Raw genomic sequence first — 15,173 nt, forward strand, 5'->3', positions numbered from 1 at the left:
ACGCTACCTGCCCCAATGCATAGTGCCAACTAAAGTTTGGAGGAGGAAAAATAGTCTGGGGCTGTTTTTCATGGTTCGGCCCCTAAGTTTCAGTGAAGGGAAATCTTAATGCTACAGCATACTATGACATTCTAGATGATTCTGTGCTTCCAACTTTGGCTACAGTTTGGCTAAGGCTTTTACCTGGTTCAGCATGACAATGCCTCTGTGTACGACGCAAGATTTATACAGAAATGGTTTGTCGAGTGGAACAACTTGACTGGCCTGCACAGGGCCCTGACCTCAAACCCATCGAACACCTTTTGGGATGAATTGGAATGCCGACTGTGAGCCAGGTCTAATTGCCCAACATCACGAATGCTCTTGTGGCTGAATGGAAGCAAGTCCCCGCAGCAATGTTCCAACCTCTAGTGGAAAGCCTTCCCAGAAGAGTGGAGGCTGTTATAGAAGCAAAGAGGGGACCAACTCCATATTAATGCCCATGATTTTGGAATGAGATGTTCAACGAGCAGGTGTCTACATACTTTTGGTCATGTATTTTATGCAAATGATCTTACATTGCCCAGACTCAGACTAGGGAAATTAACTAAGTCATAATACAGGTATTCAATTTAAAAACATATTTTACAGGACAGATTTAGACTGCTGAGAGAAGTCATAATATAGCTCCTACCACTCGTTCTGGTCATGCTCCAGGGGTGGTGAATGGAAAATCATGGGAGCTGCTGCCCCCCCCCCCCCCCCTTTCCGCATTGAAAAGGTCCGCCTTGAATGTATGTCAGTTCAGAGTAGTGTTTTCAGTTGGCACATTGGAATCGAGTGATTCAGAGCACTACGAGAAAGCCAGGCAGACCCTGCTATTTCCACGGTTTTATCTAAAGTCAACGGGTGAGTAACATGGCGCAAAAGGTCAATTATTGGATATAAAGAGCGCGTAGCCCCCTAAAAAGTGTTTCCTAGTGTTACATTTGTGTGGCAGTAGCTATAACGTTAGCTAGCTGATTTTGTTAGCCAAGGGTTTGGTGAAGTGCGTTCTCAAGCCAGCTAGCTAGCAGCTACAGTATGTGTTAGCTAGCTGGTTGTTGCACTGGTTGTTGGTGGCTGGCTAACTATCTAGTTATGAAACCTAACGTTTTTGTCGATCTCATTAATTTACTGTAATTTTCACACATGGTGTTTTAGTTGTCTTGCTACTAACGTTCAGTCGTTACTTAACGGACAAAAATAGCTGGCTAACGGTAGACCAGCACAGCAGAGGTTGGTTGGAAGAGCATGTTTTTGGAGCTTTTCTAGCTAGCTATTGGACTTGAGATGCTAGCTAGGCGACAGTACAACCCTGACATTAGCCATTTCCCTATAACTAGGCCTCTCTTGGTTGTGTATTTATCTATAGGGTGATAGGTTAACACTATTTCCTTTCATGACATTCAGAACACCGAGCAAGTCATATGGGGAGGTTGACTGTCACTGTCTGGTTAGTTAGAGCAAGCCCTTTGCAGAAGAACAATGATGCCCTTTAATAAGTAACGTTAACTGCCAAAATAAAGGAAATGCTTGAGTAAATGAGGGATGCATAGTATAGTGAAAGCAGATGCTTTCACACAGGTGTGGTTCCTGAGATAATTAAGCAATCAAGATCCCATCATGCTTATGGTCATGTACATAACATTTATGAAAATGTTTGCACTCACTACTGAAAGTTGCTCTGGATAAGTGTCTGCTAAATTATTTAAATGTATAAATATGCCCAGCTGCCAATTTTTGGGCTACCATGGCTAGAAGAGATCTTAGTGACTTTGAAAGAAGGGTCTCAAATGACCATAGTGGGTTTATAGTGTGTGTGTCATTAACAAATTATGTTTTTTCTCGTGGAAGAATGTTGTCGCATCTCTCCAATAGAGTTCCAAGACACTTGTAAAGTCTATGCCAAGGTGTATTGAAGCTGTTCTGGTGGCCCAATGCCCTATTAAGACACTATGTTTGTGTTTCCTTTATTTTGGTATTTACATGTAGCAATGGCATTTGATCCCCCAGTTAATGTGTCCCTTGGATTGTGTATTCGTGCTGCTAACCAAGAGAGATGGAGATCAAAAAACACAAACAAATGCCAGCAAAGTCAATGCGATTAGTGACAGCTGTTTAGAAGGCCAGATGGCCTCTGCTACTTACCCTACAGTAACTCTACAAACAATTGCCCCTGATGAGGTGTACAGACACACAGGGACTGTTTCTTGTTTTGTTGTAGTTTTAAAATATACCCTTGTTTGCTTGGGTAATGCTATAGTCTTTGGAACTGTTAATGCTCGCTCGCGCATCTCGCACTGAATGTGGATATAGCGTTCATCTGCCAATCGCTCAACGCGCTGTTTTAGGGACCACCAGCTGGAGACGTCTGACTGACACATTGTTTTGTGATTCTACATGTACAATCGGCACTCAGTTCGCAAATTACGTTCAGAGGTGCTAAATGCTATCGGCCAGCAAACGCTATTGGTGTGTCTGGGCCCTTACTTACGATCTACCCAGAACAGGTGGGAGTTATGTTGGCAATGGCAAGCGATGATGCCCTCCCTCCTCAGTGCTACAGAAACGAGCAAAACCTTCTACTGTACTTGCGCTGAATTTTCCAGGTTTCTGATTTTGTGTGTTAGTCGTTGAGGTTCTCTGGTGTAGGACATCTGAGTGGGGATTTGGACTGGGTCCAAATCCCAGTCCAAATCTCTGCTGCTGCTACCACATATGTCCACTAATCCTTCAGTATGTGTAATGTTTGTTTATTTTATAAACCCGGCCTCTCTTTACTCTGCCCATCCTTTCACCTGCACCCTGGCCATGCAGAAGCTGTTGCATGGTCTCTTTCCATTCCATTGGCTGCCCTTCTTACCACCTCCATCCTTGATTCTATTTATGTTGCTGTCCTTGGGGAGGTCTTTGCCAAGCTCTGCTCTGAGCTGGTGGGGTGGGGGAAGAAGGCAAGACTACTGTATGTAAACAATAGTGAAAATGTTATCCTCTCGTCTAGATTACATAATGTTGTTCATGTGGTTTATTTTTTATATATTTTTTTCTGTTAACTGCTGGGGCTGGTTGATAGCTGTAATTTTAAGAATTATGATTAAAGGCTGATCTTGTACCCTTCAGAAATGGACCCTACAGAGCACAGCACAGTGTGTATTTTCCTGGAATATGAGAGCTGACTTATTATTCCTTGAGAAGACTGGTCAAGGGAAAGACCTAGTCAGTTGGACAACTGAATGCCTTCAACTGAAATGTCTCTTCCACATTTTAATCTGGATCAGAGAGGTGCAGGTGGCTGCCTTAATCCACATCCACGTCTTCGGTGCCCAGGGAACAGTGCCTTGCTCAGGGGCAGAACTACAGATTTTTTACTTGTCAGCTAGGGGATTCGATCCATCAACCTTCCGGTTATTGGCCCAACGCTCTAACCACTGGGATACCGTCCGGGGCAGTATTGAGTGAGTTTTGCAACAAAGTCCCGCCCCTGTGTCTACATCACATCTGTTTCAATATCCCTTCTGGTATAAACACGCAGTCAATGTAGGTCGTGCTACTCCTTACTATTCTACTTGTAAGCTTCCTTTTTTTGTGATTTTAGTTTGAGATTTGCTACGAGCAATTATGTCTGTCCAGTTTCAAGGAGCGTCTGTGCAAGCTGATGAGACAATCCGAGCTCCAATAGCACCCTTTGATTCGGTTGTATTCAGACAAGCACGCAAAAGACAACCGCTGGACGGAGATATCACAATTTGAACACTGATACTGATATCAAAGAAACATGGAGAAAGATTTGGGACCAGTCTGTTCGCAATCTGAAAAGGGTGAAAGAGACGTGGAGTAGGGCTGCCGCCGGTGTGAGTCCTGCCGATTGTCCGACAACTGGATTGGCTTCGTGTATCTTTGAAATCTTGTCAGACACCCATATGCCAGATACGATATGTACTCTTGTCATGCAGCCGAGTACTTTTGTACTGTGTTTGTGATCTTAAGTTTAGAAGACCTAGTTAGTACATGTTGGCTCTTTTCTGTGTGGGAGAAATTGTGAGTGGGAAATATTTAGTGCCTGTGTTATCAACATGATTAGCAGGGCTAGTTCAAACATCTGAAAACAGACAATGGGGTGTGTGCATGTATTAATTAGTTTGAGATGTTTATGGTCTCCATTCCTTTGATTAATCATTTTACTCTAAGGGACCCATGGAGATGTATAAGAGTTATTGCGACGTGTTCTAATATATTCACCATCTGCTTTGAGGTGGGTGGTGCTTTTTGCAGCTCATCTAAAGGTGGTTAACCGCCCCTTGGTTCATCATCTCCCCGGCCTGGTTCATGTCAATCAACCTCTGACCCAGCTCCAGTGGCTGGAAGAGGAAGACAGCTGAGGATCCTTTGGACACGGACGTTATGCAGAGGGTGGAAGAGTTACAGCAGCAGGAGTTGCAGAACAGCAGCAGTGTCCAGCAAAGGCAGTCTATGACGTCATGGTACCATGGCTGGTGTCTATTCCTCCTGATCAATGTCTCCCATTTGTCGGGGACAGTGTGTTTTCCTTTTTTGGGATTTCCTTTTTTGGGATTTCTTCTTGTGAGACATTTGCAGACCTTTTTAGATAGTTATTTGTACTAAAACTACTACTGTTCTGAATCAGTCACTCTGTAAATGTGTACTGCATTCTACATGAGCTAGATGAGGCCAATGTCTTGGGGTTCTGTCCTTATTGTCTGAAGCTGGACACATTCTCACCCACAGGAAGGTCTCCATTGAAAGGCCACTACACATGAAAATGTACCACCTTGTGTTATGTTGATTGGAAATGTCTTTAGGGTCTAGCCTTACTGTCTACAGCTGGACAACCATTTTCACCCATGTACCATAGCAGGATGCATATAATTGTCTGTTGGTATACAGTGTATCAACCATTCATTTGTAACAGTCTTATACCCCAACAGAGATGTTCCTTTGGTAATATTCATGGTAACCGTTGGGTTATATAAAGATGTACAGTGCCTTAGGAAAGTATTCAGGCCCCTTGACTTTTTCCACTTTTTAATACGTTACAGCCTTATTCTAAAATGGATAAAAAATAGTAAAAATCCTCAGCAATCTAATGACATAGCGAAAAAAGGTTTTTAGAAATTTTAGCAAATTTGTTATGTAAATAAGGTATTTTTTTTAAATTGAGGTATTCAGACCCTTTGCTTTGAGTTTTGAAATTGAGCTCCGGTGCATCCTGTTTCTGTTGATCATCTTTGAGATGTTTCTACAACTTGATTGGAGTTCACCTGTGGTAAATTGAATGGACATGACTTATCTATGTAAGGTCCCAAGCAAAAACCAAGCCATGAGGTCGAAGGAATTGTCCATAGAGCTCCGAGACAGGATTGTGTCGAGGCACAGATCTGGGGAAGGGTACCAAAAAAAATCTGCAGCATTGGAGGTCCCCAAGAACACAGTGGCCTCCATCATTCTTAAATGGAAGACATTTGGAACCACCAAGACTCTTCCTAGAGCTGACCACCTGGCCCAACTGAGCAATCAGGGGGAGAAGGGCCTTGGTCAGGGAGGTGACCAAGACCCCAATGGTCACTGACATAGCTCAAGAGTTCCTCTGAAGATGGGAGAACCTTGCAGAAGGACAACCATCTCTGCAGCACTCCACCAATCGGGCCTTGATGGTAGATTGGACAGGCAGAAGCTACTCCTCATTAAAAGGCACATGTTAGCACGCTTGGAGTTTGCCAAAATGCACCTAAAGGACTCAGACCATGAGAAACAAGATTCTCTGGTCTGATTAAACCAAGTTTTAACTCTTTGGCCCGAATGCTAAGCGTCACGTCTTGAGGAAACCTGGCACCATCCCTACGGTGAAGCATGGTGGTTGCGGCATCATGCTGTGGGGATGTCTTTCAGCGGGCAGGGACTGGAGCGAAGGTTCACCTTCCAACAGGACAACGACCCTAAGAACAGAGCCAAGATAACTCATTAGTGGCTTTGGGACAAGTCTCTGAATGTCCTTGAGTGGCCCAGCCAGGGCCTGGACTTGAACCAGATCGAACATCTCTGGAGAGACCTGAAAATACCTGTGCAGCAACACTCCCCATCCAGCCTGACAGAGCTTGAGAGGTTCTGCAGAGCAGAATGGGAGAAACTCCCCAAATACAGGTGTGCCAAGCTTGTAGCATCATACAGAAGAAGATTCTGCTGTAATCGCTGCCAAAGGTGCTTGAACAAAGTACTGAGTCAAAGGTCTGAATACTTATGTAAATGTAATTTTTCAGTTTATTTGTAATAACATTTCTAAACCTGTTTTTTGTTTGTCATTTATAGGGTATTGTGTGTAGATTGAGAGGGGGGGACTGTTTAATCCATATTAGAATAAGGTTGTAAGTCAAGGCGTCTGAATACTTTCCGAAGACGCTGTACATGTCATAAATTGTAAAGCTGTTGACACAAGATGGAAGTCAGAAAATGTATTGAGGACTGTTAGTGTGCTATTGGCCTGCAAACTATATGAAAACCTTGCCCCTCACACAGTAACATCAAGCTGGTGTGAATGAGGGGGAGCCCAGTGCTGGTGTTTTTTAACGGAGATATGTTTCCTCCATCTCCTCTTGAAGTGTTCAGTGGACGAACCTTCCATTTTCTCTGTCGAGTAGTAAGAACAGTTCAAGCTCTTGCTGTTGCAATTCATAGAGACATGTTTCATAGGCTAAAAAGTAGTGTTGAAGCATAGAACACCAGACTAGACAGACATCTAGCTAGCTAGCATTTGTAAACAAAAAGGCATAACCACCGGATCTGGAAGTTTGAATGTCGTCACTTGCTGCAGAGTGCCTTCTTGCTTGGTAAGCTAGTCTGGTTCCCCAAGCACCCTAATGGATATACACTAGACAAGGCAGACTTCCTCTGGGTGGAACGCAACGGCGATGTGGACAAAAGTGCCCATGCGAGTCGTTCAACTGAGGAAAGCTTGTAGCAACCTTAAGCCTACAGTAATGGCAGCATCAACCTCAATATTACACTTTGACCTGGTGGAATTGTTTGACACAATTGAGGTTGACAATCGGTGTGTCATTTCCCCAGGAGTCCTGTGTTGTCCTGAGCTCCAGCTGTTGGGCCTTGGGAAAGGACGCTGCTTGTGGGGAGGTAGCCCAGCCTGTCACATCAGTAGCCTGATATTCCCGCTCTATTGGGCCGACTGAGAATCTCCTCTTCCCCTTTAGGCTAACTCCCCAGTGTCAGAGATTGTCATACAATCAGACGTATCAAATTGCCCCCCCAGCAGCCTGCTAAGGATCTAAAGCCACAGGAAGCGGATCTACCAGTAACGGCACTGCAGACAGGTGCCAGGTATGGAGCTGTGCTGTGGCACTTACCAATTAGACTACCCAACAAGACTGTTTTGCGCAGTGTTTGTCTTGCAGAATAAAGGAAACACTGGCTGATTCCTGACAGTAACTGAAAAGCTCAAAATAAATCCACATGTAATCTACACTGAGCACAGTAATTTGATTTCTATAGTTAGATTTTTTTCCCTCACCAAATGACAAACTTGTCAGAGTTTTGCACTGGAGAAAAAGGTCCTTGGGCTGTGTATCAATCAGTAAGCCCAGTTAATCAGAGAGAGGGGTGGGGAATACAAAGCAACGCAAAGGAAGGAGCTAACATTTACACATTACCCAGCGGCTCATAATGAATATTCTGTTTTGCTTGGCGTTTTACATAGCCTTGTACCTCCCCTGTGGCCTGTCCTGGCTGCTTGGTGTCAGTGCCCTAGCTAGGCTAGTCTACCTCTCCTTACCTTAATGCCAGGAATGAACTATTATCCTAACAAATCCAGTGTTTCTATTTTGCCAACCTTTTCACTCTTTTGAAGTAGATATCCAATTTTCTTCAAAATCTACTAACACTTTCCACAGCTCATAGTGTGGAGGGTTTGATTGAACAGACATAACTGGAACCCTGATCCGCACCTTTGTCTTGAATACCAACCTTAGATATTAATGGAGATGAGTCGCTTTGCAGTGCTCAGCCTGCCACCCGTATGCTACTTGCATCCTGGCTGGCCTGGCACTCATACAGATACTACTTGTAGAGATGCCCCCTCTCATTCTTGTATTTTTTATTTAACTAAGCAAGTCAGTTAAGAACAAATTCTTAGTTACAATGATGGCCAAACCTGGACGACGCTGGGCCAATTGTGACCCGCCCTATGGGACTCCCAATCACGGCCGGTTGAGATACAGCCTGGATTCGAACCAGGGTGTCTGTAGTGACGCCGCTAGCACCGCGATGCATTGCCTTGCGCCACTCGGGAGCTGACTTATTTTCCCCGGTGGCAGTAGCACACACAGGTGCCTGGCAGCTCTCCACAGGTGGATCCTCTCCTGTGCCCTGCTCTGAGAACATGACCCGGGCTGTCACCAGGGAGCAGGAGGCAAAGTGAAACCTGAGCTCGACCTTGAGCTTCACTCTCGTGGCTGCTGCTTGGCCAACACATCTGACCCAGGTGAAGGGGAGAGGGGCACCAGTTGAAGGGGCTGCACTGGAATAAAGAAGCCCTGCTGTTGAGTGTGACTTGTGTGTTAAAGGGATGGAGCTGGTGAGCTTGCTGGAGTGAAGCCATACTCTGGCCTGCGCTTCTGCAGAGGGGCTGTTAAATATTGTATGGACTGATACTGATAATGTGGCTTCAAGTTATATATAAAAAAAAAAAGACTATCCAAAATCCAGCCCTTCTACTGAATTTTATTTTGATCTTGCTGTATCTGTGGAATGACAGCTATTCTTTTGAAATAAACTCCATGACAAAGTGGTTGAATGTTAGTCTCTTGCCCTTGTGCGATGCTAATGGTAACCACCCACACACACAGCTGAGACTTGTTTAAGTTAGCCTGGAGAGCCTCTGTCTTTGTCATCTCCCCCCTGGCCTCCATACATCTTTAATAAAGTAATGTGGCCATCAGCCCATACACTGGGTCCATTTACTTAAGCAGCCATGGTTGACAGATGGAACACCTCAACACTAACTGCAGTCGCCGAGCTATTTCACACACTGGTTTGTTTGTAGTCTGTGTATATGCCCAATGTTCAAGCCAAGAAGGACCTGTCACATGTATTCTCGGACAAAATCTGATGTCTGTGAAATCAGTTTTGACAGTCTATAAGGTCTCATTATTATCTATGCTAAAATGTGGCCAAAGCAGGTTTTGACATGAAGTGAGAAGCATTCGACTGTTAAACAGGGTGTGAATGAATGATTCAGTGGTGTCATAATTCTCATGGAGGTATATAGTCACTTTAATCAGTGAAATACAGGGCACGGGTAAAAGAGTAGGCAGGTCAGACTAATAAGCTTTTCAAAAGTGACAGAATTAAAAAAAATATATATATTCATTTTGAAACACTTATGTTCCCTTGAGTGTTACTCTATGCACTTTTGGGGTTTGTTGTAATACATTTTTGTAGAAAGTGTAAAATATATATTTACCTCCTAAAATAGTCATTAGGCGCAACCATGAATGTTTTGGAAATCATTTTGTTTTCAGAGCATTATTTAAAGAAAATAATCGTAAAAAAAAAAAGTGTAATGAAAACACACACAGTGTGTATGTGGACACCCCTTCAAATTAGTGGATTTGGCTGTTTCAGCCACACCCATTGCTGACAGGTGTATTAAATTGAGCACACAGCCATGTAATCTCCATAGACAAACATCAATATGGCAGTAGAATGGCCATACTGAAGTGACTTTCAATGTAGCACTGTCATAGGATGCCACCTTTCCAACAAGTCAGTTCATCAAATTCCTGCCCTGCTGGAGCTGCCTGGGTCAACTAAGTGCTGGTATTGTGAAGTGGAAACATCAAGGTGCAACAAAGGCTCAGCCGTGAAGTGGTAGGCCACACAAGCTCACAGAACCTTGAGTGCTGAAGCGCGTAAAAGTTGTCTGTCCTCGGTTGCAACACTCGCTACCGAGTTCCAAACTGCCTCTGGAAGCAACGTCGACACAAGAACTGTTTTGTCGGGAGCTTCCGTGGCCGAGCAGACGCACAAGCCTAAGATCACCATTTGCAATGCTAAGTGTTGGCTGGAGTGGTGTAAAGCGCGTCGCCATTGGACTCTGGAGCAGAGGAAACGCTTTCTGTTGAGTGATGAATCACACTTCACCATCTGGCAGTCCAACAAACAATCTGGGTTTAACTGCCCCAATGCAAAATGTCAACTGCGAAGTTTGGTGGAGGAGGAATAATGGTATGGGACTGTTTATCATGGTTCGTGCAAGGCCCCTTAGTTCCAGTGACGGGAAATCTTAATGCTACAGGATATGTTGACATTCTAGACAATTCTGTGCTTCCAACTTTGTGGCAACAGTTTGGGGAAGGCCTTTTCCTGTTTCAGCATGACCATGCCCCTGTGCACAAGGTGAGGTCCATACAGCAATTATTTATTGAGATCTGTGTGGAAGAACTTGACCTCACCAATGATCTTGTGCCTGAATGAAAGCAAGTCCCCACAGAAATATTCCAACATCTAGTGGAAAGCCTTACCAGAATAGTGTAGGCTGTTATAGCAGCAAAGGCAGGACCAACTCCATATTAATGCCTGTGATTTTAGATGGGATGTTCAACGAGTAGGTGTCCACACTTTTTAGTAGTGTATGTACAATGAGTGTACAAAACATTAAGAACATCTTCCTAATATTGAGTTGCACCCCCCCCCCCCCCCCTTTGCCCTCAGATCCTGGCCCATGTTGATGCCAATGATTCCCACACCAAGTTGGTTGGATGTCTTTTAGGTGGTGGACCATTTATTGATGCACACAGGAGGCTGTTGTGAAAAACCCAGTAGAGTTGCAGTTCATGACACAAACCGGTGCGCCTGCCACTAACTACCATACCCCTTTCAAAGGCAGTTAAATCTTTTTTTCTTGCACATTCACCCTCTGAAGGGTGCACCGCACACACACAATCCATGTCTCAAGGCTTAAAAATCCTTATTTAACCTGTCTCCTCCCCTTCATCTACACTGGTTTTAGCAAGTGACATAAGGGATCATAGCTTTCACCTGGTCAGTCTGTCATGGAAAGAGCAGGTGTTCATAATGTTTTGTACACTGGGTACATGGTCTCAAATTTCCAGGTCCAGTATAATTTAAAAAATACTTTTTCACTGGACGACCCCTTGTCAACTAAAACCTCTGTTACGGAAATAAAAATCATTAAATACATTTTGTAAAATTACATTTCTCTTAGTCTGAGTTTCTCTCTGCATTTGAGGCAATATAATAATGCCACTTTTTAAAAACACTGGTTGTACTGAATGATCATGGCTGGTTGCGACTAATGCCTATTCTGTTACATGGGTAAGATGGTGTAATTTCTTTAGGGACACCCCCTCGCTCTTTCATACTCAAACACACACTGTATAGAGGGATAGGGTGGTGACGTTTAACAATGATCCCTTAATACCTAATAAAATAAGGAAAAGTACAGTACTGTAGAACACACTATAGTAGAGTACTCTGCTGTATTGTACTGCACTATTTTCTACTTTTCTGTACTGTGCTCTCCGAACATGTAAAACAAACAGAAGTCTACGATTGGTTCAGATTTCGTCCGGATCAACAATTTTGGTCTTTTTTTGGGGGACGGGGCAAATTACAATAATTACATCAGCATGAAGAGGATGACATTCATAATTATGCATTTCTGTGTGTTACAGATTAGGGACCCATGCCATCATCTCGTTACCTGGTGCTAATCCACTTAATTTACTGTTGGTCTGTCAAAGGTTAAATAAAATACTGTAGTTCAATTTTCAAAATAGATGTCTTCAGACTCAAGGTATCATAGCTGACACCCCATTCTTTCTGCAGACGTCTTTTGAATTTTGATTCAGAGTAAATATTTAAGCGTTTTCAGAACTTGATCACAAACTGATGGAGAATTTACCATTTTACCAACCTTTTGCATCTGCACTGTTTGAGTAAATGGTGTTTGTTTGGCATACATTTTGAAAGTGTTTCAGGGAGTCTGACATCGTGGCGTAGAAGGACTGATTTCCCTCTGGTGACGTGATGCCTGTTGCACCAGATGATAATCAGGAGTCATTTTTCCGGACAAAAGTAGTTGAAGTATTTAAAACCTTTCTGCATAAAATGTCTTACCCATATAACAGTATAGTGGAATAGACTCTGACAATATCATGCCAGAATGTTTGACAGTTTTATTATTTAAGATGTTTTATTAACATTTAGACCGGTGGTCACACCTTTTCTGAATCAAGATCACTTTTGAGTCAAAATGCAAGCTGAGATCTACCACTCCGATGTTTTAATTTTTTAAACATGACTTCAACGTAAGCCTATGCAACATTAACCAATTAAAAACAGTTCTGTAGCAATGAGGTTTGTGCAGTAGGCTTTTGGTCCAATACATTATCACTGCATATTGGCTATGCTTGAATTGCCCTATCAATGTTGTTCTTCAGAGCATCTTTAATAATTGTAGGTATATGATCACACTGGTAATAGATCATTTGTGAGGTGCAGCTGCGTGAGCATAATAATTTGTCAGTCATACTGACTGATGGTCAGGCTGCCTCTCAAACGACTCACTCCGAATGACTTTCTCTAACTTTAGAGCACCAAAGTGACAGGTGTTTTTCACATTTCACCATGAACTTTTTTAGGACTCAAAAGAGAAAGGGTAGTGACACAACATTTTGTATTTATTCGTTGTTGATTTTGGGAAAATATTTTTTGGGGACACATTGACACGTCACGTTATTGACTCAGGCCTGTCTGTTTGTTCTCTTAATAGACAAGTTGAGGGAGTCTCTTGCCCTTAGTCTTTCTGAACGGTCTAATGATTGCTTGAACCGAACCAGACACGAGAGCACAGCTAAGTCTCCACACTGATGCCAGCCAGCAGCCCCATCATCAATCCCTGACAAGATTTCCTCTGCATGATGCTAGTAACACATGGGTTAGTAAAGTGTTATCTGACCTATACAATCAGCAACAGGGGCATCATACATATGAGGTGACATTATGTGAAAGATTCCCTATGCATTTCTAATTTCTTAGCAAACTGCCATCAGCGATGCCCCATTTCCCTATTGTCTTATGCCAGACAGTGCAACGTTTCTGCCACCTGACATAAGGCAATGCCATTTCCCTCTTCAGCTGTTGAATGAGAGTGAATTCCAGTTGGTTTGAATTGAAGAAATTCAATTGAACTCAGGAGGTGCCCAAGCTTAGAACAGGGAATATGTACATATTATCTCCAATAGGAGGTAAGGATTTGGAGGTGGTGCTTTCATGTGTCGCCAGTCACACAGTGAAGGCTAGATGGACTGCCAGCTAGACTTGCTATAGTCAGCATGTCTTTATTCCCTTCCGTTGGCAAAATGTGCCAATGGCTATCCCAAAAGCGCAATGGAACAGTCGGACTGGTCTGACAAATGCCCAGCCTGCTGGAAATGTATTCTGAACTGTCTCACTGTGCCACCCTACACTGCCGTTGTCGTGGATTAGTGACTCTCTTTATTTTTATCAACGCATGTCCTATTTAATTGATAGGCTATACAATGTTCAGAACTGTGTGTGGTGTTTTTTAGTGAGTGTGTGTGTGGGCAGCAGGGGCTGGTTGCACCAGTTAGTCATCCAACCTTTTATTAGGTCATGAATAGTCAAAATCATGTTTTCGGTGAAATTGGTTGATTATTTGGATGAAACCAGATCAATGTATGATGACGGAAGTATGAAAAATTACTAGCTTCTACATTTGATAAAGTTTGATCATAAAGTTGCATGTTCTGTCCCCATGTCAAACACTCATTATTAAAGGGTTAGGGTGATGTCACCTTTAATAATTTGAATACACCAATGATAACATCGTGTACATCTCTTACCTAATTTAAATAAGTAACTCCTTGTAACCAACATTGGATAAGGTGTGTTTGCAGAGGGGTGTGGTTTACATAGCTAGTTTGCTACTCTACTGGTGCCAACATTTGGATGTAGGGTGTCAGCAAGTATAATTAAAAGTTTACACTTCATCTATTCAAAGATATTTATGTTTCCCTTTTTGTTTTGTGTCTGGTGTTATCTAAACTCAGCAAAAAAAGAAATGTCCTCTCACTGTCAATCGTGTTTATTTTCAGCAAACTTAACATGTGTAAATATTTGTATGAACATAACAAGATTAAACAACTGAGACATAAACTGAACAAGTTCCACAGACATGTGACAAACAGAAATGTAATAATGTGTCCCTGAACAAAGAGGGTGGGTCAAAATCAAAAGTAACAGTCAGTATCTGGTGTGGCCACCAGCTGCATTAACTACTGCAGTGCATCTCCTCATGGACTGCACCAGGTTTGCCAGTTCTTGCAGTGAGATGTTACCCCACTATTCCACTAAGCCACCTGCAAGTTCCCGGACATTTCTGGGGGGAATGGACCTAGCCCTCACCCTCCGATCCAACAGGTCCCAGGCGTGTTCAATGGAATTGAGATCCGGGCTCTTCGCTGGCCATGGCAGAACGCTGACATTCCTGTCTTATAGGAAATCACACACAAAACGAGCAGTATGGCTGGTGGTATTGTCATGCTGGAGAGTCATGTCAGGATGAGCCTGCAGGAAGGGTACCACATGAGGGAGGAGGATGTCTTCCCTGTAACGCACAGCGTTGAGATTGCCTGCAATGACAACAAGCTCAGTCCGATGATGCTGTGACACACCGCCCCAGACCATGACTTACCCTCCACCTCCAATCGATCCCGCTCAAGAGTACAGGCCTCGGTGAAATGCTCATTCAACGATAAATGCAAATCCGACCATCACCCCTGGGTGAGAGAACCGCGACTCGTCAGTGAAGAGCACTTTTTGCCAGTCCTGTCTGGTCCAGCGACGGTGGGTTTGTGCACATAGGTGATGTTGTTGCCGGTGATGTCTGGTGAGGACCTGCCTTATAACAGGCCTACAAGCCCTCAGTCCAGCCTCTCTTAGCCTATTGCGGACTGTCTGAGCACTGATGGAGGGATTGTGCATTCCTGGTGTAACTCTTGCAGTTGATGTACCGATCCTGGGCAGGTGTTACACGTGGTCTGCCACTGCGAGGACGATCAGCTGTATGTCCTGTCTCCCTG

At 43.5% G+C, this 15,173-nt stretch overlaps 1 protein-coding gene across 4 annotated transcripts in view; it reads left to right on the forward strand.

Moving 5' to 3' along the window:
* Window positions 1-764: 764 nt before the first annotated feature.
* The window catches only part of LOC129830090 (protein NDRG3-like), a 74,440-nt gene continuing 60,031 nt past the window's right edge, over window positions 765-15,173 (forward strand). For 2 of the 4 annotated variants that reach the window (XM_055892308.1, XM_055892311.1), the window contains exon 1: window positions 765-888. The gene's annotated coding sequence lies outside the window, so the exon portion shown is untranslated. The remainder of the gene's footprint in view (window positions 889-15,173) is intronic. The other 2 variants (XM_055892309.1, XM_055892314.1) reach the window with 1 other exon arrangement.

The sequence above is a fragment of the Salvelinus fontinalis genome, chromosome 31 (assembly GCF_029448725.1).
Source record: "Salvelinus fontinalis isolate EN_2023a chromosome 31, ASM2944872v1, whole genome shotgun sequence".
In the NCBI taxonomy this organism is placed as follows: Eukaryota; Metazoa; Chordata; class Actinopteri; order Salmoniformes; family Salmonidae; genus Salvelinus; species Salvelinus fontinalis.